General features: G+C 45.2%; 1 protein-coding gene across 4 annotated transcripts in view; it reads right to left on the bottom strand.

Moving 5' to 3' along the window:
* ARHGAP35 (Rho GTPase activating protein 35) overlaps positions 1-19,406 on the bottom strand; it is a 121,665-nt gene extending 102,259 nt beyond the window's left edge. For 2 of the 4 annotated variants that reach the window (XM_033430654.2, XM_004271125.4), the window contains exon 1: positions 19,191-19,395. The gene's annotated coding sequence lies outside the window, so the exon portion shown is untranslated. Of the gene's footprint in view, positions 1-19,190 lie in introns of all 4 variants that reach the window. The other 2 variants (XM_033430655.2, XM_049702864.1) reach the window with 2 other exon arrangements.
* Positions 19,407-22,856: the final 3,450 nt, after the last annotated feature.

The raw sequence follows: 22,856 nt of genomic DNA, 5'->3' as shown, positions 1-22,856 counted from the left end.
AGTCACTGTTGTATTTCCAACTGGGCCTCTCCAGCTTGTCAATGACCCTAAGCACCAGGGGTGCTATGTTACACCCCTGCATGCAAAGGTTTGCAAAATATCAATGACGTAATGAGATAAATCAACAGTGAAATTTATTTTTATTTATTTATTTATGGCTGCATTGGATCTTCGTTGCTGCGTGTGGGTTTTCTCTAGTTGCGGCGAGCAGGGGCTACTCATCGTTGTCGTGTGTGGGCTTCTCATTGCGGTGGCCTCTCCTGTTGCAGAGCACAGGCTCTAAGTGCGCAGGCTTCAGTAGTTATGGGTGGCGGGCTCTAGAGCGCAGGCTCAGTAGTTGTGGTGCACGGGCTTAGTTGCTCCGTGGCATGTGGGATCTTCCAAGACCAGGGCTCGAACCCGCGTCCCCTGCATTGGCAGGCGGATTCTTAACCACTGTGCCACCAGGGAAACCCCAACGGTGAAATTTCAATAAAATAAAGTCTGGATAATTTTCCCTTTATGATCCTATTCTACCCTGTACACATCTTCCAAGACTACAGCCATGACACTACATGACAGTTGTTCCCTTGAGACTATTAGCTACCATTTCTGAGCACTTACGTTGTATATCACTGAAAGCCTATTTAAGGCCAGAACCTAGTCATTTTCATCTTTATATGACCACTGCTCAGCTACTTAGACCTAGCAAAGTAGTAATCATATTTCAAATACAAAGACATTTTTACTAAACAATGAGAGAATACATGAAGGCTTAAGAGCCATAAACCAAGCTTCCAAAAAGAAAACTTACACACTCCTCCCTCCCTTAGATGTTCAACAGTAGACGCCTCCAAATAAATATCAGGGAAAAACAAAACGCAGGGCCCAATCTAAAACGGTGAAATAAAAGGGAGACAAAATGAGGCCATGGGTGTCAGTGTTACTCTAAACCAGTGGTTCTAATCTTTTCTGGGTCATGGATTCCTTTGAGAATTAAAAAAAAGCTACAGATCCTCTCTTCACAGAAAATAAACAGAACCAAAATTCAGCACATACTCTTGACAGCATCATGGACATTCCCCCATCTCAATCCCGTAAGGGTCCACAGACCCTTGAGTTCGTAACTTTTCCTTAGAATCCGCATCTCTAAGCCCCGTCTAACTAGATGCAACCCAAATTCATCAACCTTTTTGTTCGTTAGAGGTCATACCGACATAAGGGAAATTGAAGACAGAGGTAATAGATTTAGCACTGGCAATGTCTCACTGCTCAGCGCGACAAAGGGCGCTACTCTCACTACCTGATTCATGTTATTATGCCACAGTAAAAAACTGTGGGGTAAGCATGTTCATTCTCCCCCAAATAGAATGTAAGAAATTCAAAAGCAGGCGTCATATCTGACAATATTATCTAGATAATGGCTTACTTAAAGAACAGACTTAAAACAACCTACACGTTATCTCTTAGTGTAAAATGAGATATAAATTAATGTAGTACAGGAAAAGATAGTCTGGTACATAACTAGCAGATTTTAAAACAAAATATTTTCCTGAATTGGACCCCTGGGAGCTTGAAATACAAGACTGAGTTTGTTAAAAATGTGCTCTCTCATCTCTAAAGTCCTGATTTCTCTCTCTATGGCAGGGATTTGGCCATCTATGGCATATGTGCCACTATACAGCAAACTACAGCCACCATTCCCCTAAAGGAATGAGGGAAACTGCCAGTGGGGTCTGAGAGGGTGAGGGGGTGTGAGCAGGAGTCTTGCTTCTTGTTGTAAAGATATTTATTCAAGAAACATTTCCTGAACATCAATGATGCCTAGATTCCTGGGTTACATGCTTAGAGATAAAGTGGTGAAAAGCACAGCCCCTGTCTTCAAGGTGTTAAGACGTAGCTGGATAAAGAGAGAAGCACGCAGACAGTCAGAGCACAGAGTAATAAGTAAACTCGGGCAAGGGGCTGACCACTGCAGGCCAGGGGAGGCTTTCTGAGGGAAATAAAACCTAAGGCAGACCTAAGGAATTAAAAGGAATTAGTTAAGTTTTGTGTTTTTGTTTTTTTGGTTTGTTTGTTTGTGGGGGTTGTTTTCGGTTTTGTTTTGGTTTTGGTTTTGGTTTGGTTTGGCTGGGGGTAAGGGGTGGCAGGAAAACATACCATAAAAAAGAAAACAGTATATGAAAAGAGTCAGAAGCAAGGACCTCTGGAAGAGCTACAGTCATCCAACGTGACTGGAACACTGACTTTAACGAGGGAAGTGGACAGAGAGAGTGGCAGAGCTCCCAGAGGGCCCTTATATAATCTAAATCTATGTAAACCCCACCTCACTTAGTGAACTCACAGCCCTTAAATGCTCTTGCTCTTCCTGACTTTTTCTCTAAACTTACTTTAGAATAATTTTAGACTTACATGTGTCAAAACAAAGAAATTATCTCCGGTACAAAAAACTAAACTGCAGACTTTATTTGGATTTCAGTTTTTCCATTAATTCTCTTTTCTGTTCCAGGATCCAATGCCACATTCCACTTAATTCAAAGACTTTAAAAAATTCCTTCCTTTACTCCTGAGCACCACAGTTTTATCATTTTTCATCACTCTATCCATGCCTCGCTAGGCCCCAACATCACCAGCCCACTTACAATGTAAATACTACATCATTTCAGAACAGAATGGAAGTTCCCAAAAACAAATGATTTGGAGTAGGGAAAAGCATTAGGGATTCAAGGAAATTTAATAAAAACTAAATCAGGGCTTCCCTGGTGGCGCAGTGGTTGACAGTCCGCCTGCCGATTCAGGGGACACGGGTTTGTGCCCCGGTCTGGGAGGATCCCACATGCCGCGGAGCGCCTGGGCCTGTGAGCCATGGCCGCTGAGCCTGCGCGTCCGGAGCCTGTGCCCCACAACGGGAGAGGTCACAACAGTGAGAGGCCCGCGTACCGCAAAAAAAAAAAAAAACTAAATCAGTGACCTTTTTACATGGGAAAAGCGTATGCACGTGAGCACACACATACACACACGCCCCCTACCTCCCCCTTTACAAAAAGCACACACATACACACACGCCCCCTACCTCCCCCTTTACAAAAAGAACTTGGTGCTGCTTCCACTATGGAAAAGAAATGACAGCAGATCCGTTTCTGCTTCTTTAGTCTTGCTAGCAAGTAATAAATCCTTAAATCTCTCTCTCTTCAGATACCCCAATCATCCCAAGAAGGAATCAAGCCAAAAACACCGGAACACCCGACTTATCCTCAAAACAAAATGCCAGCAAAAGCATCTGGGATGTGGAAGTGGAAAGAATGATGATTCGTCCTCTTAAGATTTTCACCAAGGACTCTAATCATTAGGACAGAATTCCATCGTGTCACAACAAGCTTCATAAAGCTACCTGACCAATATTAGTCATACTTCTATTAAACGTATGACCCTTTCTATTATATTTATTTTAAGCCTCCATCTCCGAAAATTCCCAAACCTACAACAACCCTGGTGAATTTCAATTTGTAGAATCGAGGATGAATCCTTTGCAGAAATCACTGAAATGCCAATGAAAACTGGCAATTTTTTCTACAACTAAAACACAATTCTTAAAAATGGCTATTCCTAGGAAGTAGAATTTAAGGAATATTTTAACTTTCTTTACATATTTCAGCTATTTATCTGAGGGCTATTTATCAAACATTCACCAAATACATAAGAAGCATGGTCCTATGTCAGAATTAGGAGAGGGAGGAAAAGAATCATCTCTCCCTTGTGGAGGATACAGTCTACATCTGCACTCCCTAATGCTTTGCCCAGTTAAAGTTTAATCAAAATTAAATAAAATTTAAAATTCTGTTTCTCAGTCCCACTAGCTACATTTCGAGTAGAAACACGCGGCTGGTGGCTATTGTAAAGGACAAGAGGTGATTAGACAAGGCTGATCTAAAAGAATCCCTGATGCTGATTCAGAGCTTGGAAATAGAGAAAGGATCTGGGCAAGGTTTCCGGGAAGACATGCCTCTGACATGGTTATTAAAGTGAGCATTCCAGGCTGGCTGATGACACACAACACATGCCACTGGCTTTCCCCTTGAACATCATGCAATACCAAAATTCCCAGGGCTATTCCCCAAATATCAAAAGCAAATTTTTCAAGGAAGCATAACAGAAAGAATTGGGTAACAGGCTTTGACTGTATTTTGCTAAAGTAAGATTAGATGAAAAAACTAGATTATAAAGTCCAATTAGGACCTCACTAAAAAGGAGGGGCAGAAAATGGAACTGGAATTAACTGCTAGATCATTCTGGAAATCTTTAACAGGTAAGCTAAACTAGAGATCAAGGGGACAAACGAAAGAATGTACCATGTTCATCCAAATACCCTTCAGTGGGAGAAACATTTCCCAATAATCAAGGTCAATAATTAAGGTGAAACTGCAGAGACACAGAGAGAAAAGAGAGCACACACACAAAACCAGCCTGGTAAAACTGTGTAACAATTTGGTACTTTCTAAGGGGCAGGTGTTTTTTTCTTACTCTCTTTTCTCTGAATCCACCTACATTACCTAAACACATGCTGCCCTCAGTTCCCTCATCTGTAAAATGGGCACAGGAATAGTACCAGTACCTATTTCCGAGGTCTGTTAACGTGGATTCCTTGAGTTAATACATGTAAAGTGCATAAAACAGTGCCTAGCACTTAGAAAGGACTAAAGAAGTATTGGCTATTATTACTGCAGGAGTCTCTGAGGACCTAGTTTCACTGGGTGGAGAGTAAAAGGATTTCCCTAGGGGTGAGCTCACAGGGGAGAGGGATATTGTATTGACTGTCATATTGGGAGGGGGGTTTTGAAAAGTCCCATCTGTCCCAAGCTGAGCGAGCTACACAGACATCTTCCAACCATGTCCTATGGGCTATTATAACACCCAAAGCCATGGGGGACAGCTGCCAGAACTTCGGCAAGCTTTAGGATTTAGCTGTGGACCCCTGATATCAGGACTTAGGATATCAAAGTCCAGTTTGTTTCAAAAATCCATCTTGGCTTACCAGCTGGACTATTCTATCCTTCATTCAGGCATTAATTAGGCACCAGTGATAAGTTAGGCACTTTATGAGGAAAAGTGAAAAACAACAAATTCCTAGCTTTCTTTTTTTTTTTTTTTAAACAAATTCCTAGCTTTAAGAAGCAGAAGACAGGAATTCCCTGGTGGTCTAGGGGTTAGTACTCGGCGCTTTCACTGCAGTGGCCCAGGTTCAATCCCTTGACAAGGAACTAAGATCCCACAAGCCATGGCAGCCAAAAAAAAAAAAAAAGAAAAAAGAAAAGAAGTAGTAGTAGAAGACAACTATTCTACTAGGAATTTCTCCTCCAGGTATAATCTCACACGTGTAAAATGACATATATTCACGTTTCCCCTATGGCACTGACTGCAAAAGCAAAGAACTGGAAACAAATCCAATATCCATCAATAGGAGACTGGCTAATTACAGTGTATCTGTGTAGTGGAATACCACGAGGCTGTAAAAAAAGAACAAGGAAGTTTCCTTTGTGCTAACACTGAATATCTCCCAAAATATTAAGTGGAAAAAAGGAAGATGCAGAACAGTAATCATAGCATGCTACTATTCACGTAAAGGGGGCGGGGGGGAATGCATACATACTTCTATTTGCTTGTTTATATGTGCACAAAGTATCTCTGGAAGGAAAAAAATATCTCCGGTAGAACACTGATGTCTCCAAAGGGGACAGGTGAGTGGGTGGCTGAGGAACAGGGATAAGGGAATAGTATGGGTGTTTTGTGACTGCTGATTCACACATACAAACATATCACTACACACACAAAAAAGTGATATGTACAACATCACCAGCAAAGTGCTAATGGAACAGAGCTGAGGAACAACCCCAGGAAGAAAGGTCTCAATAGTGTACACTTGAGAGGATGCTGAAGAATGAGCAGGAAATTCACCCATCAGAGGATAGGTAAGGGAACTCTCAAGAGGAACCAGCTTCATCAAAAACACAGAGGCAGAGCTTCTCTGGTGGTGCAGTGGTTAAGAATCCGCCTGCCAATGCAGGGGACGTGGGTTCGAGCCCTGGTCCAGGAAGATCCCACATGCAGCAGAGCAACTAAGCCCAGGCGCCACAACTGAGCCTGCGCTCTAGAGCCCGTGAGCCAAAACCACTGAGCCCACACCCCTTAGAGCCTGTGCTCCGCAACAAGAGAAGCCACCGCAATGAGAAGCCCGCGTACCGCAACCAAGAGTAGCCCCCAATCCCTGCAACTAGAGAAAGCCCGCACAGCAACAAAGACCCAACACAGCCAAAAATAAATTAATTAATTAATTTTAAAAACACACAGAGGCAGAAAAAGAGCAGAGCGTGTTCTGGAGACTGGGAAGGCACGATGGGCCAAAGCGTATAAAGGATTCCATAGAACACACTAGTGATCTGGACTTAATCTTACAGACCACAGAAAAGCACCAAAGGTCTTAAAGCAGGGGAGCAACAGTCAGGTTTTTGTTTAGTGCCTCCAGTGACTTGTTGAGAATAAACGAGAGAGGAAAGAATGAAGAGGACACCTTTGCAGGAAACTTCTGCAATCAAGCACAATACCCTACTTCTCGGAATTCCCAGTGGCACAAAGCACAGGGGATTTCGCTTGACCGGCTTAATACTCAACTAATCATTTGAGGATAACAAGTTCTATCAACTGAACACTTACTATATGCCAAACATTTTTCATACATTACCCCGGTTTCTCAAAACAACCCTGTGAGATAGTTATTAGTATCTTTACTTTACACATGAGAAAACTAAGGCTCAGAGAAGAGCTTAAGGTGACAATAAATGGAGGAACTGAGACAGGTATCTATTTAATACCTGTCCACATACTACTCGTGTTGGCCTGTGGCAGTTTTCTCCAGTCTATGTAAAAATGAGAATTAGAAACATACACCTACATAGTCCACGTAAAGCTGCCAACTTCCTTGAAAATGGCTATCTTTTGGGAATTTCCCGGCCGTCCAGTGGTTAAGACTCTGCGCTTCCACTGCAGGGGTCCCTGGTTGGGGAACTAAGATCCCGAAAGCCTCGCGGCCAAAAAAGAGAAAATGGCTGTCTTCTATTCTAATAGTGGGTCCTTTTTCTTCAAGGAAATAATGGTGAGTAGTTTCCCTTTCTTTCTATTTTTTTAATGTCCTCCCTGACGAAACTAAAAATTGGTAAATTAATTTTTTTTTTCCCACCACCATATTGTCAACTGGTCTGTAAAAGCCAAGTCTGGAACTACTGCACTAATAATGACATTACAGAGCATTTACCATGACGCAGGCATGATCTTAAGCTTCTTAAATACACTATCTGTTTTAATTTGCACAGTGATCCTATGAGTAGACACTATTATATGCCCCTTTTTATAGATGAGGTGCCTGAAGGCACCAAAGTTTAAGTGTGTTGTCTGAGGGTGCAGAGCTGGCAAGAGGTGGGACTGGGACTCGACCCGAGGCCATGCATCATGATGGGAGAAAGAGTAACTGAGGCCTCAGTGCTAACACTGTGAATACTAAACAGACCTCAACAACTGCTACTTGGCCTATGACCTACAACATTTAGACGTGTGAGACCCTGCTAAGACCCTAAAATTGGCTGCTACCTGGGGTGGGTTACAAGATTACAGATCAATAGCATGTGCTGTTCTACTGATTCAAAACTTCATCAGGCTTCCTCTAACATGCTGGCCTACCTAAACAGTTTAATTAATCAAACTGTGCTTTTTCATCCTCCCAGAAAACTGAAAGACTGTCCAATGTTACAGAATTCCACATCCACTGTTGGCATTTAGTTCTCCAAAAAAAATGTGGACACAAAAAGCCTTTGTAGCAGGCAGAATAGGTATTTAGGCCCATTTTATAGACAAGAACTCAAGATAAATGACTTGTCCAAGGTCACATAGTTGGTAAGAAGCAAAATGAAAATGGCAGAAAGGGTTTTTAAAGAAGTTTAAAGAAGTTTCTTGAAGAAACCCAAGAATCTAAGGACTAAAAGATTCCAGAGACTTTATTTTTCCTGGTTTCTCTCAAAAAATAGTATCTTTAATTCAACAAATACTGTGCTCCTAATGACGTGTTCTAGGACAAATGTGATGGGTTCACAGAATAAATAGGGAAACAAAACAAAAAAACCCTGTGGAGCCTCCAAGCTACTTTGCAATTTCTTCCTCATGTCTAAACGTAAACCCCTCACACTGCAAATGAACATCAGGTCTTCGATGCTCTCCCTCGTGAAAGAAAGAATGACCAATAAATGAACAGGTATATGTGTGTGCAAATGTCCTGTTAATAACAACAATAAAAACAAAGAAGGTAAAATTTTTAATTTCCAAATTATTCCGTATTCAAGATAAAACTTGGACCACTTTCTTTCTCATAATAAGATGATATCTGTCTTCCTAGTCAACGCATTCTTGTGTTGAAATGTTAAGTCGCACTTAATTCTTTAAGATAAGATCGGGGAGAAAAAAAAAATCAGGCCACTGGCCTTCTAAATTTTTTACTTTCTGGTACAGAAACAGGGTGTTCCTTGTGTCACCTGTAAGGGAAGAATTGCTTTTGTTTTATAAATGGCATATAAACTCTCAGAGAGGAGGAGGCATGTTTTGTACAACTGGTACTCTAAACAGTGTAGACACCCAAACACTGGTTGAATGGGGAGGAAAAGGGAAAAATAAAACTTGTCTCCCTACACCTCTAGCCTTTGGAGCTCAGAGAACCAGTCTGTTCCCTCTTCTGCTTAATAGTCCTTAATTATTTAAGTTATTTAAATATTTAAGTAAAATTAATCAACTATATTAAATAAATAAAATTATTTAAATCTGACCTAAAGAATTTTTCGGCCCATAAAAGGGAAGATATAACTAGTTCCATGTCCATTCCTGATTTTGACCAAGTTAAGGAAAAAGTAATGTACTAATGGCTCCTTTAAAACAAGCATGGTTGGGGTGGGGGACACCTTGGTATAGCTACAGCTATCAGCCATGAAGTAGACTTTTATCTTCCTCATTTCTGGGGTAAAATCAGTTCTGTAAAGTGTACAGCACACCAGAGAAAGTGGCAGAAAGCAGGGGCTCCAAGCAAAGGCTCTGAACCAGACTGCCTTAGGGACCTATCAGCCCTGTGGCCTTGGGTAAGTTCCCTCAGGAAGCCTCAGCTCCCTCACTAGAAAATGAAATATCACCCACCTCAGAGCAGAGGATTACCGCGAGGAGCATATGAGGGAACACTCAGGAGTCTCCTGGTACTCAGTAAGCATACTGCTGTTATTAACTGGTAATACTGCTATAATTTATAATTCAATTATTGTGCTAAGAAAGGGTAACTGCCTTACCTTCAAAGGTACTAGAGTCCAACAGACCTCACTATTACTAATTTCTTGCTTTTCAGCTCAATTTTTCCTTCACATGTTTTCAAGAAAAACCAAACAATACAACTGCTATGTCAAAAAAAAAAATTGTTTAACCTTTTTTTCCTCTGAATCAAAAACAGTAAAATCATGGAAAATGGGAAAACTCAGAAAAAAAAAAATTTAATCACTCAAAATTCTACAACATAGAGATAAATACTAACAGCACTTTGGCATATTTCTTCCACTTTTTCCCATATATATTTTTAAATAACTGGAACCACACTGTTTATAGTTCTATATCCTGCTTTTTTCTCATACTTAATTTTATTTTGTGTGCACTTTCCCATGTCAAGAATTCTCCAAAAACATCCTTTTTACATGACTCCAGACTTTTCCATAAAGTGACCATTCCCTTAAAGTTAAAACATTTAGATTGCTTCTCTTCTTTCCAATACACATCACTATAATTAACATCTTTGTATAAAATCTTGGTCCTCATCTCTAGTTTTTGGTCCATATAGATACCTATAACTAGATCAAGGATTGTGTCTCTTAAAACATTGCCAAACCGCTTTCCAGAGAGTTCACACCAGTTTGCGTGCCTGACAGTCCCATCATGATGTCACAGCAGTGACCATACCTATTTCCTTTCAATTCCAAGTAAACAGAGACCCAAAAACTCTGGAATTACAACACAAATAGGAAAGATCTGTTATTACAAGATGCTTTCGACACTTGTAATTTGTACGAGACTATTATCCCATTCATTATCAGGTATATGACCCCGAACAAACTTGGAAAAGTTATAAATATGATCCTACACATTCACATTTGTATACTGAAGTCATGACTGAAGTGCCTTACAGACAGAGACTCTCAAACAGTTTCCAAATTATGAACAATTGTGTGGAAAGGAAATTATGCCCCATCATATGAAAAAGGGGTCTGTACAAGATGTAGAAAATTCAGAAATGTACACTTAAGATTTATGTACTTTTCTACATGTAAGTTGCTCCTTAATTAAAAAAAAGGTAAACAAAAAGAAAAAATGTTAAGGGAATCTGTACATAAGAAAATATGTATTCCCTGTATATACACATACAACATCAAATCACAAGTACTTTAGCTCAACTGACCATTTTTAAGCCTTCATGGCTGTTGACTAATACTAGGCATATGCCATAACCCACTCCCGCAACAGTCAGCGTCCTTTTTCCTCATTTATCAACGGTTTTATGTGCATTCCTCAACTGACTGACCAATCAGTGGAAGAAATTTCCTATAGGTCAGCAGCATTAAAATATTCAATGATATCAGCCCGTTAAAAATGATATTACAAAAGCAGCATCTACCAGTCTTCCACCTAAAAACTTAATAAGCACTTCTGAAAAATAAAGACCTAGAGATACTTTTTTTATTCCCCAATAAATTTATTTATTTATTTATTTTTGGCTGCGTTGGGTCTTCGTTGCTGCATGCGGGCTTTCTCTAGTTGCAGAGAGCGGGAGCTATCCTTCACTATGGTGCACGGGCTTCTCATTGCGGTGGCTTCTCTTGTTGCAGAGGACGGGCTCTAAGCACATGGGCTTCAGAAGTTGTGGCATGCAGGCTCAGCAGTTGTGGCACATGGGCTTAGTTGCTCCGTGGCATATGGGATATTACTGGACCAGGGCTCGAACCTGCGTCCCCCGCATTGGCAGGCGTACTCTTAACCACTGCGCCACCAAGGAAGTACAAGACCTAGTACTTTTAATCACCAAGCATTTAGGTACACTACTCCCAGTGACACAATTCCCTTGAAGTGAAAGCCACTCTAGCTGAAGATGCTGATTTCAAGAATCTAATAATCTTGTATTAATGCAGTGCTGACTTTCATTTGAACACAATCAATTTGTTACTGAACAAAGAATCCTTTTTAATTGCCCGTGGCAATTAACAGTAATCATTTTCCTTGTCTTATTCCTAAGCAGTGCAGGCTGCAATAGATGAAGCCTCGGTTTTGACCTTTCTTTTAAATGGAGATGGGAAGAAGTACAATGCAACAATATTTTTTTTACACTTCAGGAGGCTATTAGCTGTAGCTGGAAAACACTCTCTCACCCCAACATTATTTAATAACTTTCTGAATTGAAATTTTTTTTAAAAAGTATTATAGGGAGCTCCACACAAACAAGTCAAGGGGCAAAGTATATTTTTATCTATACATTTGTAGTTGTCTAGAGAGTTTTCTCAGAAGAAAATCAATTAAGAGCTATTCAGATACTTTTCTATTTGCCAAAGAAAATATAGATTTTTTTTTTGTTGGCTGCGCTGGGTCTTCATTGCTGTGCGCGGACTTTCTCTAGTTGCTTCGACGGGGGGGGCTACTCTTCGATGCGGTGCGTGGGCTTCTCATTATGGTGGCTTCTCCTGCTGCAGAGCACGGGCTTCAATAGTTGTGGCTTGCGGGCTCTAGAGCACAGGCTCAGCAGTTGCGGCACACGGGCTTACTTTCTCCCCTGCATGTGGGATCTTCCTGGACCTGGGATCAAACCCATGTCCCCTGCATTGGCAGGCGGATTCTCAACCACTGGGTCACCAGGGAAGTCCCAAAATATAGATTTAAGGCCATAACGTGACCAAACATTTCCATCTTATTTCTGTTAGACAAATTTGCTTACAGTTTTGTTATACCTGGGTGTGAATCCAGGTCAGAAATAAAATGCTCAACTTCTTCAATATGCTGACTAGAAAGACAAGCTGGTACTTGTGGCTGTGGATTCCTTTTAAAATACTGTGATATGGAACCTAATGTGTGTTCAGTCTCTGAATATGAAAATCTTTAAGATTAATATGGGACTGCCTCCAAAGCAGCTAGAAATTAATAATAGTCTATTGAACATTCACTTCCCTCACCCCACCCCATATTATATACATAGTTAATTGTTTATAACTGACTATGAATTCCTCAATGGATTAGAAGTACAGCTTATTCTTACGTCCTAGACAGGCAAGGCAGTCTAATAAAATAAACACAAATTTTAGAATCAGACAGACATGGATTTATAACATAGCCCTAGCATCTATTAGCTGTGTAGCCCTCATCAAGACGCTTACGATGTATGTGTATATGTATGTATAGGGATTAAATGCTGACCAAGAGGGCATGCCATCTAAGAGTTTCAAGCCTAAAAATAGCCATTATGGTCAGTGTACACATCTTCCCAACTCCCCCCCTCCCCCACCAAAAAAAAAAGTCATTGGCACCAGCTTGGCTTCAATCAGCAAGTATGTAGTGGGGGCCTACTATGTACAAGATATTTTGCTAGGTATGATGGGAAATAATGGGAACCAACTGGTAATAATCCCTTCATTTTTCTAATGAAGAAACTGTAGCCCAGAGAAGTGAAAATGATTTGGCCAAAGTCACTCAGCTAGTAAGCAGCAGAGCCAGGGCTAGAACCCAGGTTTCTTCTTTATCAATTCAACATTGTTTACGCCATAGGAAGCTGCCTCTCAATTGTTCAAGTTTGATTACCAAACGCAAATATTACAATAGTGACTAGCAAGAGAACATTTTCCAAATAAGAAGGCAGACACTAGGAGAGCAAAAAAAGTATGAGGGTAGGAACTTCCCTGGTGGTGCAGTGGTTAAGACTCCACACTCGCAATGCAGGGGGCCCAGGTTCGATCACTGGTCAGGGAACTAGATCCCACATGCATGCCGCAACTAGGAGTTTGCAAGCCATAACTAAGGAGCCCATGTGCCGCAACTAAGATCTGGTGCAACCAAATAAATAATTAAAAAAAAAAAAAGTATGAGGGCTTTCCTGGCAGTCCAGTGATTAAGACTCTGCCCTTCCACTGCAGGAGGCGCAGGTTCAATCCCTGGTCAGGGAACTAAGATCCCGCATGTCGTCCAGTGCGGCCAAAATAAATTAATTTTTTTAAAAAGTATGAAATACCTATAGATGCATAATGCAACATCACAACTGCCACAAATTTCATAAAATGAAAATGCTCATTTCAAAAAGGATGAAGGAGATAGGCAAGTCTGGCTACTTTTAACTAAAATAAATATAAATATTACTTTCCTGTGAGGATGCTTCATGGCTGGTTCTCTGCTAATATATCAACTTAATGGTGTCTCTTAACATCAGCGAAGCAAATAAATGAAGATTAGACTGACAGATGCCAAGTATTATTTTCAAGAATTCTTCATAGATGAAGCCTGATAAAGCATAGTATCAAAAATTAAATTGAAATAAACTTTCAGGAAGATGAACATGAATGATTTGTTTGCATTTCTTAATTCCAGCATTCAAGTGCTATTCAGACCACTGCTATTTGAGAGCCTAGGTCAACAATGACTCAGCTTGAAAAATTCCATATTGTTTTTAAGAGGTATATGGTCTTAGTTATGTAGTTAATACAGTCTGGATGCCCCTTTCTCCCCAAATTATAAACTAATCTTCATGTGAATGCCTGAAAAAGAGGCAAGTGTTTATTTTATTTTTGAAAAAGCACACAACAAAGGTAATTCAATTCATTTTACCGCATCCCCTGGGGAAAGAGCCCCCCCACTGCCTGGCCCGTTCTGGGTTATGGGATTTGATGGGGGGGGGGTGGGGGGTGCAGTGGTTAAGTGTAGCACCAGGAGCCCAGTCCCAGTCCCAGCTTTGATGTGGTATGTGATCCAGGACGAGAATCTACAATCAGAGCTGAATGGCACACAAGACTTCAGGCTACGAATGTGAAGTCCAGAGAGGTAAAGCATTCTGTCCAAGTGTCCCTCTAATTAGGTTAAGGCCTAGACCAGAAGGTCTCCTACCCGTATGCCCATTACTTTTTCAACTATGACAGGAAGCCTGTCAGCATGCCCCTTGCAAGCTCTCCATTTCCCCAACTGTAAATGAGGAGGCTAGACGAGGCACACTGAGCTTCAAGCTGTTGTTCCAAACCCAACGGCTTTCCGCTGGTCACCTTCCCTCTTCAAGCAGAGAATCTCCAAGTTTATGTATTTCATATAGTGTGGAAAAGAAATTTTAAACGACTGAACTAGATGATAAATAAAATGTCACAGTGACTGAGGATGTTAACACACTGTTTAGACTGCCAGTTGGTGAATGACAAGAGTCAAAGCAGATCACAGGAAGGCCCTACAAGAGACCTAACACCTCTCAGAACACCACAGCAGACGGAAGAGGGGAAAGCAGACAAGACTAGAGGGAAACAGACAACTAGTCTCATCTTTTCAATCTCCAACTGTATTGACCTGATGTGTTTCCTCATCACATACAGACTGACCAAACACCCATGAGGCTGTAGTTTACAGTCACCTATGCAACCCTCACTCCTCCCAGACTGTCCTTTGTCAAAAGTCACCATTAGGCCCATGGATCTGCACAAGGACAACTTGCATGTGTCCAGTATCAAGAGGATTTCTGATCTTTTTATTGTCCTAAATCTTTGGCCTTCATCATGGCAAGAAAAAAGGGGCAGAGGGTAAGGGAGGGGGTCATAGCCAAAAAGAAAGGCTAGTATAAAAAAAAGACAGGAACTTTTATCAGGCCAGTAATACAAAGATTTTCTAGGCAGGGCAAGAGCCCTTGAAGACCTATTACTAGGTCTACCGCCATCCCCCACTCCACACCCCACCCCCAACTGGCACATTAAATGTTCCAGAAGGCCAAGGCTACCACCTCAGATTTCTGTAGCACCCAATTCCTTCATGAAAACAAATGTTGATACAGGAGTTGGAGCCTCTGCTACCATCAGAGAAATCTGACAAGCTCTGGAACATCAGTTACCAGTTTAGGAAGAAAAATCAGCTCTTTGTTCTTCTGTCTCCTCTCCTCCTATTATGTAAACGTAAGCTTTGGGCACGCAGAAACTTTCTATGCTGCCAGTGATGTTAAAACCCTGGAACACGAATTTAAGCAGTACTGCATACACAGTTGTTTTTATTCTTAATTAGCTGCCACTTCCACATTAAGAATAAAAAACAAAACAACTATTTATACCAACACGAGGAACATAAACACAAACAAATTCAGAGAATTAATCATGGTTCACAAGGCCAAAATTCAGAAATGAACAGAAACTAACAGAAATAAACCAAAATTCTTAAAGTCAATAATGGTGAAGACAAATGCCACAGATAATTAAAATTACCAGACTCTGCTTGTCACAAAACTTAAAGTCCTAAAAACTTAGAAACTAAAGGAGCCATATGGATCTACTATCCAGCCCCCCTCACCGTCTCACATACAAATGCCCTAACATTTGATGAGTCAATGGTTCAATTCTGTAGATGACAGTGAATGTTTTTTATTTCACAAGCATTCACACAGAACTATTCTAAATAAGTGCTGAAGTAAACAAAGTTTGATTATAGCTCAGTTAAGAAATAAAGTCCTTCCTGTAAACGCTCCTTCACAGCTTGATGGCTGCTTTAACATGCAATTGCCCTAGGCCACAGGGGGGAAAAAAATCAGGCTTTTGATTTACTCAAGAAATAAAATAAATAAACCTAGAACATGCAAAAGCTTCCTTCTCCCAAGGTAAGGAAGGAAAATGCTTGTCTGGTTTTCTGTAAAAACCACCTCTTCCTCTGAATGAATTTACTAAACCCCACCCCCAACATAAGATCACTAAAGCTCAAGGAAAAGGCAGCAAAGGTACATTTCGCAGGTAATAAACCAAAAACCCAATCATATCAGACAGTTCCTGGCACCCATTTCTCACTCTACCAAATCAGGGCAGTCAAAAGGCTGGAGGAGGGCTTCCCTGGTGGCGCAGTGGTTGAGAGTCCGCCTGCCGATGCAGGGGACACGGGTTCATGCCCAGGTCCGGGAGGATCCCACATGCCGCAGAGCGGCTGGGCCCGTGAGCCATGCGCTCCGCAACAGGAGACGCCACAACAGTGAGAGGCCCACGAACCGGGGAGAAAAAAAAAAAAAAAATTTAAAAAAGGCTGGGGGAGTGTCAGGGTCCACCCACATACTCCTGGTACAGCAATGAGCCCCCTCCCTTTCCCAAACATAGATCTACCTATCAGCATTCAACTCCTGTGGCTGGGAGCGCCTGCAATACCAGAGGGCAGAAATCTAAGTGACACTTGGCACTCTGTTTCAACAAACAACTGCAAAGAGCTTTCCAAACCCAGGCCCTCACCATTTTGAAGACCAGGAAGCTGAATCCTTCCTGGGGCAGAGGTGAAAAAGAAATAAGCCCACTTTCCACCACCCTTCCCAAAGGTCACAAAGCAAACCAGAAGCCATTAGGCAGCTTCTGCAGACCCACAGCAGTAAACAGCAAGTGCGACCACAGCCCCCGGTGGGACTGGGGAGAACTCGAGAACTGGCATTTTCCCAGCCGAAGGTAAAACAAATATGACTTGTCAGCTGGAAAAAAACAAAAAAGCATACTCCTAAATTCTCCCAAAGGGTGCTGGCTTGGAGGTGAAGGGGAGAGAGGGTACAACTGTCTCAACAGCTCAGAGAAAGAGAGAGGGAAAGTGAGAAAGAGAAGACAGACCTGTGAGCAGCTGCACTCTCCTTTTCCGAAGGACACAAAACTGCAAAGCCCAGGGACCCGAAGGGGCTGGGGAGCAAAATGGGAGCAGGAAAGAAAGCGGGGCAGTGGAAAGGAGATCTACTCCCACCACCACTAACCTTGGCAGAAATGGGGGAGATGGGGGAGACACTCCCGGACTCGAGAGCAGTAACCAATCAACCAGCCCCCACCTATTTACTCAGATCTCACAGGATCCCTCGAGATAAAACCCTTAGGGTCAGAGAGCTGAGAGAATCTGCAGTCTAAACCTGAGCCTGCAGAAGCCGAGGCCCAACCCAGCCCCTTCCCCTCCAAAGCTGAGGGATGGAGACCAGAGAAAGGCATGCCTGAAGAAGGGAAGCACCCAGTGGGAACGGGCAGGTCAAGCAGGGGAGCTGGGAGAAGCAAACCTGATAGGAACTAAATGGGAAGAGAAGAAGCCTCGCAAGATACAAGGGGAAAGAAAAGATGAAGAAGAAAACAAGGCAGTGAAGAACAGATCTGGGAGAGGGGTCACAAAAGGGAGGGAGACTCTAGCCCAGAACTGAGATAGCTCTAAGAGGAAGCTGGGGTGGGGGGAGTGACAGGTAGGAATGATTGGGAAAACATCTCTATACTGGGCAGAGCAGGGGGAAGGAGACTCAGTAATGGGGCAAGAGGTAGGGCAAAAAGGGGAGGACAAATACGAGGAAGGAGAGAGTGGAGGTTGAGAGCTGAATCAAAATGGTGGGGGGACAGAAGATCAGGTGGAAAACTTGGAACTGAGAGGCAACAGAGGTGCGAGGCAGTCACAAGATGACCAGAGTTAAAGAGGACCACACCGAGAAGGGACAGCAGTAAGAGTTAAAATGGGTCCAAAAAATAGGTGGACAAGTGGACAGCTCCAAAAGGGGCAGAGCTGTGAGGAAAGCATTAAATAGAGAGGATGGGGCGGAACTGAAGAAATGAAAGAGCAGGTGCAAAAAGGATTGGGGGCAAGTCTGAGGTGCAGAATGGGAAGGGAAGGGGGTGATGGATCAGAGACAAGTTATCGACGGTTCAGTGAGGTAAAGGACAAATCTAAGAAGGGCCAAAATGAAGAGGACAGGACTTGGAGAAAGAGGCTGGAAGCAGGTCTTACACAGAGAAGTACTGAAGGGGAGACAGGTCAAAGGAAGCCAGAGCAAATGAATGGAACCGCTCAAAAGAGGGCCAATAACGAGGTGGGGAAGAGAGGAAACAGCAAAGAGAACACTGGGGTAGAACTGGGGACTGCAGGGCTTGAGGCTGCGGAGAGGCTGAGTTCGGGAGAAAGGTCAGAGAAGTGAAAGGCAGAAACGAGAGAGCTGCAGGGTCAGAGAAGGGGGAGGAGGCTGCCTCATGGAAGGCAAAGTCGGAAAGCAAGCAGGCTGGAGGGCACAGCAAGATCTGAGATTGGATGAGGGGCAGAGTGGGGAGGCAGAAAGGTCTGGAAGAGAGGAAAGGCTCTGAATGGCAGACGGGAGCAAGGTCTGAGCAGGGGAGGAGGCAATCAGGGTGCATCGGAGTCCGAGAGGGGGCAGGGAACTGAACTGAGGCAGACGAGGGTCAGAGAGTCCAGGGGTATGGCGGGGGGAGCAGGTTTTGTCAGCAGGCAGTAGGGCCCAAGAGGGACGTGGAATTAAGTCCAAGGAGAAGACCTGGGAGCAGCAGTGCCAAGACGAACAGGGTTTGGATGAATCACCAAGGAGGTGGAACCGCAGGTCCTAGAGGGACAGCTCCTGGCGGTGAAACAGCGGAGGGTAACAGAAGATTGGGTCAAAGAAGGGGGCAGATCCAGGGTGGTGAGAGCGGAATCGAAGAAGGCAGAAGAATCACGAATCTCAAAGTGCGGGTCCAGAATTAAGGGATGCGGAAGGGTCACTGAGGAGGTGGATCCCTTGAGCACTGCAGAGTCTAGGAGGGGCGAAGGGCATCACTGAGGGGCGGAAGAGGGAAGGGGGAGGCGCAGAATTGGGAGCAGAGTTGGGGGGGAGGCCGAGGCAGACACCGAGATCCCAATGGGTTGGAGGGCGGGGGCAGACGCGGCGACAGCAGGGCTGGGCGGGCAGGGGCAAGTCCGAAGGGCAGACGGGCCCCAGCGGGCCGGGCCGCAGCACGAATCGGCGGGGCCGGCGGGGCCCGGGGGGCTGGGGGGCCGCTCCCTCCCCTCCCCCTCCGGCTCCTCCATTGTTCGCGGGCTCCGGGCCCCGCCGTCCCCGCCTCCCCTTGGACCCCGCAGCGGGGCGGCGCCCGGCCTCGCGGCCGGGACCCGCGAGCTCGCGCACTCACCAGCTGGGCGCCCTCAGCGCGGCCCTGGCCTCCGGGATCTCGGCAGCGGCGACGGCGGCCCCGGCGCCATGTTCTGCTGCTCCTCGTTCAGCGGCAGCTGAGGCGGCGGCGGCAGCTCCGGCGGCGGGGGGCCGGGCGGACCCTCCCTCGCGGACTCCCTCCTCCGCCTCCTCCACCTCCTCCTCCCGCCGCTCCGCGGCTCTCCCTCGGGGCGGGGGGCGGGGAGGGGAAGGGGGGAGGGGCGGGAACCAAGGGGAGGGCGGACCAGCCTTGCTCGCTCCTTCCCTCCCTCCTTCGCAATGGCGGCGGCGGCGCCTCCTTCCTGCGGCCGCCGCTCCCGCGCGCGCTCCCCCTCGCTGCTGCGCGTGCGTGGCGCGGGGACCGTTGCAGGGGGATAACGGCCCGTGAGGGCGCGCAGCGAGGGGATAACCGGCGCGTGGCAGAGGAGAAGCGAGAGCGCGTGCGCGCCCGAGGGACTCACTGCCACTGCATCGGCCGCGTCCAGGGAACGGGTGCGGAGGACGCAGTGCGCGTGCGCCCCCAAGAAATGCCGCTAGTGCGGTGGCTGCGGGTCGAGACAGAGCGCGAGGCGACCCGCGACCGGGCAGAGGAATGGGGTGGCCAAGTGCGCGTGCGCGGGAGGGGGTGCCCGCCGCCGCGGCTACTCGCACGAGGCGGAGGGAGTGGTCCTCGAGAGGCGCGCGCACCCTTGCGCGCGCCAGAAGCAGCCGAAACCCTCCTCGCCCTGGCTCTTGGAGAAAGCGGGAGGGGAGAGGCATGGCCCAGCTTTGGGGGCGGGAGCGAAGGGCGCGATCCCGCTCGCGCGGGACCTGACCAGCCAATGAGAGGCAAGGGGCGGTGGGTTTGCCGCGAGCTCAGCCCCGGGGAAAACGGAGGAGGAGAGAGCGAGCGACGTAACTTGGGGCGGTGGGGCGGGGCTGAGGAGGAGGGAGCGCACCCAGTGGAGGAGTTGATTGGGGAACATGAAGAGGCGTGGCCCGCCTTAGCCCAATAGGAGCCTCAATTCGTCGATCCGGAAGAAGGGGCGGGGCTGAGGAGCGCGTGCTCTTTTTCCTGGCAGAGAAGAAAATCTGCAGGTAACGAGTGCCTTATTACAACTTGCTTTGGGTTCTGTGATCGCCTGATCCCGGAAGAGGCGCGGAGGCCTGGTCCCGCATGCAGCCCTGGCCTCCAAGTCGGCATTGTGTAAATGACTGCAAATCAAATGTCAGTTCGAGAGCCCGGAGGGGAAAGAGTAGTGATGGGAAGGGGCACCACTGTAACCCCTGAATTCCTCTGAACTGAAGAGGGGTTCCTCTGGGACCCCTCCGGAAGTACGGGTCTTGGAAGATGAGCGTTCTGGGAGCCCAGTCAATATTCAAAGAATGCATGAAGAAAAGCTATGCTTCTTATTGCATTTTTCATTTCTTTACTCAGTCTCCTCATCTAAAAAATGGAATGATAATCTTAGCTCTTTAGTAAGGTTTGCAGGGAGAATTAAATGAGTTCTACTTGTAAAGCGCTGAAAATCATGCCTTGCTCTATAAACGTTGATAAATAAAATTACATGCGCTCAAGTTTTGTTTTGTTTTTGAGGTCATATCTCAATGCTTTTTTAAAAAATTGAAGTGTGGGGCTTCCCTGGTGGCTCAGTGGTTAAGAATCCGCCTGCCAATGCAGGGGACACGGGTTCGAGCCCTGGTCCGAGAAGATCCCACATGCCGCGGAGTAACTAAGCCCGTGCGCCACAAGTGCTGAGCCTGTGTGCCACAACTACAGAAGCCTGCACGCCTAGAGCCTTCTCTAACAAGAGAAGCCCTCGCACTGCAACAAAGAGTAGCCCCCCGCTCTCAGCAACTAGAGAAAGCCCGCGCACAGCAACGAAGACTCAATGCAGCCAAAAAATATGTAAATAAATAAATTAATCTATAAAAAAGTAAAATAAAATGAAATTGAAGTGTGCTCAAGTTTTAAAGCATCCCATCAAATAAAGGTTTTCTGATTACTGATGACGGTCGTTTCCATTGACTCCCTTTTTTTTTTTAATTTAACACTTTTAATGCATGAAATTTGATTTTTAGATGCTTGTGACTTGTTTTCTGGGGGGGCGCCCCACGTGGCATGCGGGATCCTAGGTCCCCTAGCAGGGATCCAACCCGTGCCCCCTGCAGTGGAAGCGGGAGTCTTAACCACTGGAAAGCCAGAGAAGTCCCCATTCGTGACTTTTTTTAAAGTTTGTTTTTAGCACTGTGGGCTAAACAAATCCAATGCGTGGGCCAGATTTTCCTTAGGTGCCACTGCAAGCCCTGGTTTGTAAGTGATTTTGAGATCTATCACTTGAGAACACCAGAAAAACGGGAGAAGGGACATCGGATTCCCCTACTTCAAATTGATACGTGTTCATAACTCCAGTGCCGTATTCTAGGTCCTTCCAATCTTGGGGAATTTTTGAACTGGCAGCACCTAGAGAAGAGAGAAGCCTGGGCTCACTCTGGATCCAGATGCCCCTCTCCCCTTCTTTTGGAGCCCATCGACCCTGTCTTATCATTCAAGTCTCACTCGAAGTCACTTCCTCAGGGTGGCCTCGCAGATTTGGCCTAACCCTCATATTTTTATAAAAATGGGCACTTTATGCTAGGCAACATTCTAAAGCACTTTAAACATATTAACTCACTTAACCCTCAGAACACCTTACAAGTAGGTTAGAGTTGTTATTCTGCTAAACTAAGGCACAAAGAGGTTACACAGCTAGTGAGTGTCAGATGTGAGATTCAAACCCAGACAACTGGGGTCAGATAGTTGCACACCTAGTACTTCTTCACAGCACTCCATCAGGGGTTGAAGTTCTGTATTGGTATCACCATTTTTCTTTCTTTCTTTCTTTCTTTTTTTTTGGCTGTGTTGGGTCTTTGTTGCTGCACGCGGGCTTTCTGTAGTTGCGGAGAGCCGGGGCTACTCTTCATTGCGGTGCGTGGGCTTCTCATTGCGGTGGCTTCTCTTATTGTGGAGCACGGGCTCTAGGCGCACAGGCTTCACTAGTTGTGGCATGCGGGCTCAGTAGTTGTGGCTCGCAGACTCAGTAGTTGTGGCACATGGGCTTAGTTGCTCCGCGGCACATGGGATCTTCCCGGACCAGGGCTCAAACCCGTGTCCCTTGCATTGACAGGCGGATTCTTAACCACTGCGCCACCAGGGAAGTCCCTGTTATCACCACTTTATGTGTGAGCCCTTTGAAGGCAGGAATTCTGGCTAGTTCCTCAGTCTGGAAAATGGCCCACAATAAATAATTGCTAATGAATAAATGAATGAATCTAATTCTAAACAAAGGGGATGATGGCTGGCACTGCAGGCATGGTAGCCAAGACACAGTCCTTGTTTAATGACTAACTTCTTCCCCTCTTTCAGATACTAGCTCAGATGTCCCCTCTTCCGGGAGGCCCTCCCTGAGGCCCTGCCAGTCTCCCTCTAGGCTTCCACAGCACCTTCGGGTCCTCCAGCCAAGCCCTGACCACCCCTGGGTTGTTCCCCTATACTGATAGGTCTCTCTATCCCACTGGACTGTGAGCCCCATGAGGACAGGTTGGGGGTGTCCCTATCAACGTTGATGTTCCTAGCACAGGTCCAGGCACAAGGCAGGGGCTCAGGCAGTGTTTCCCTGGATGAACG

Source organism: Orcinus orca, chromosome 20, assembly GCF_937001465.1.
Source record: "Orcinus orca chromosome 20, mOrcOrc1.1, whole genome shotgun sequence".
NCBI lineage: Eukaryota > Metazoa > Chordata > Mammalia > Artiodactyla > Delphinidae > Orcinus > Orcinus orca.
This window is presented reverse-complemented; position numbering and strand designations above follow the sequence as displayed.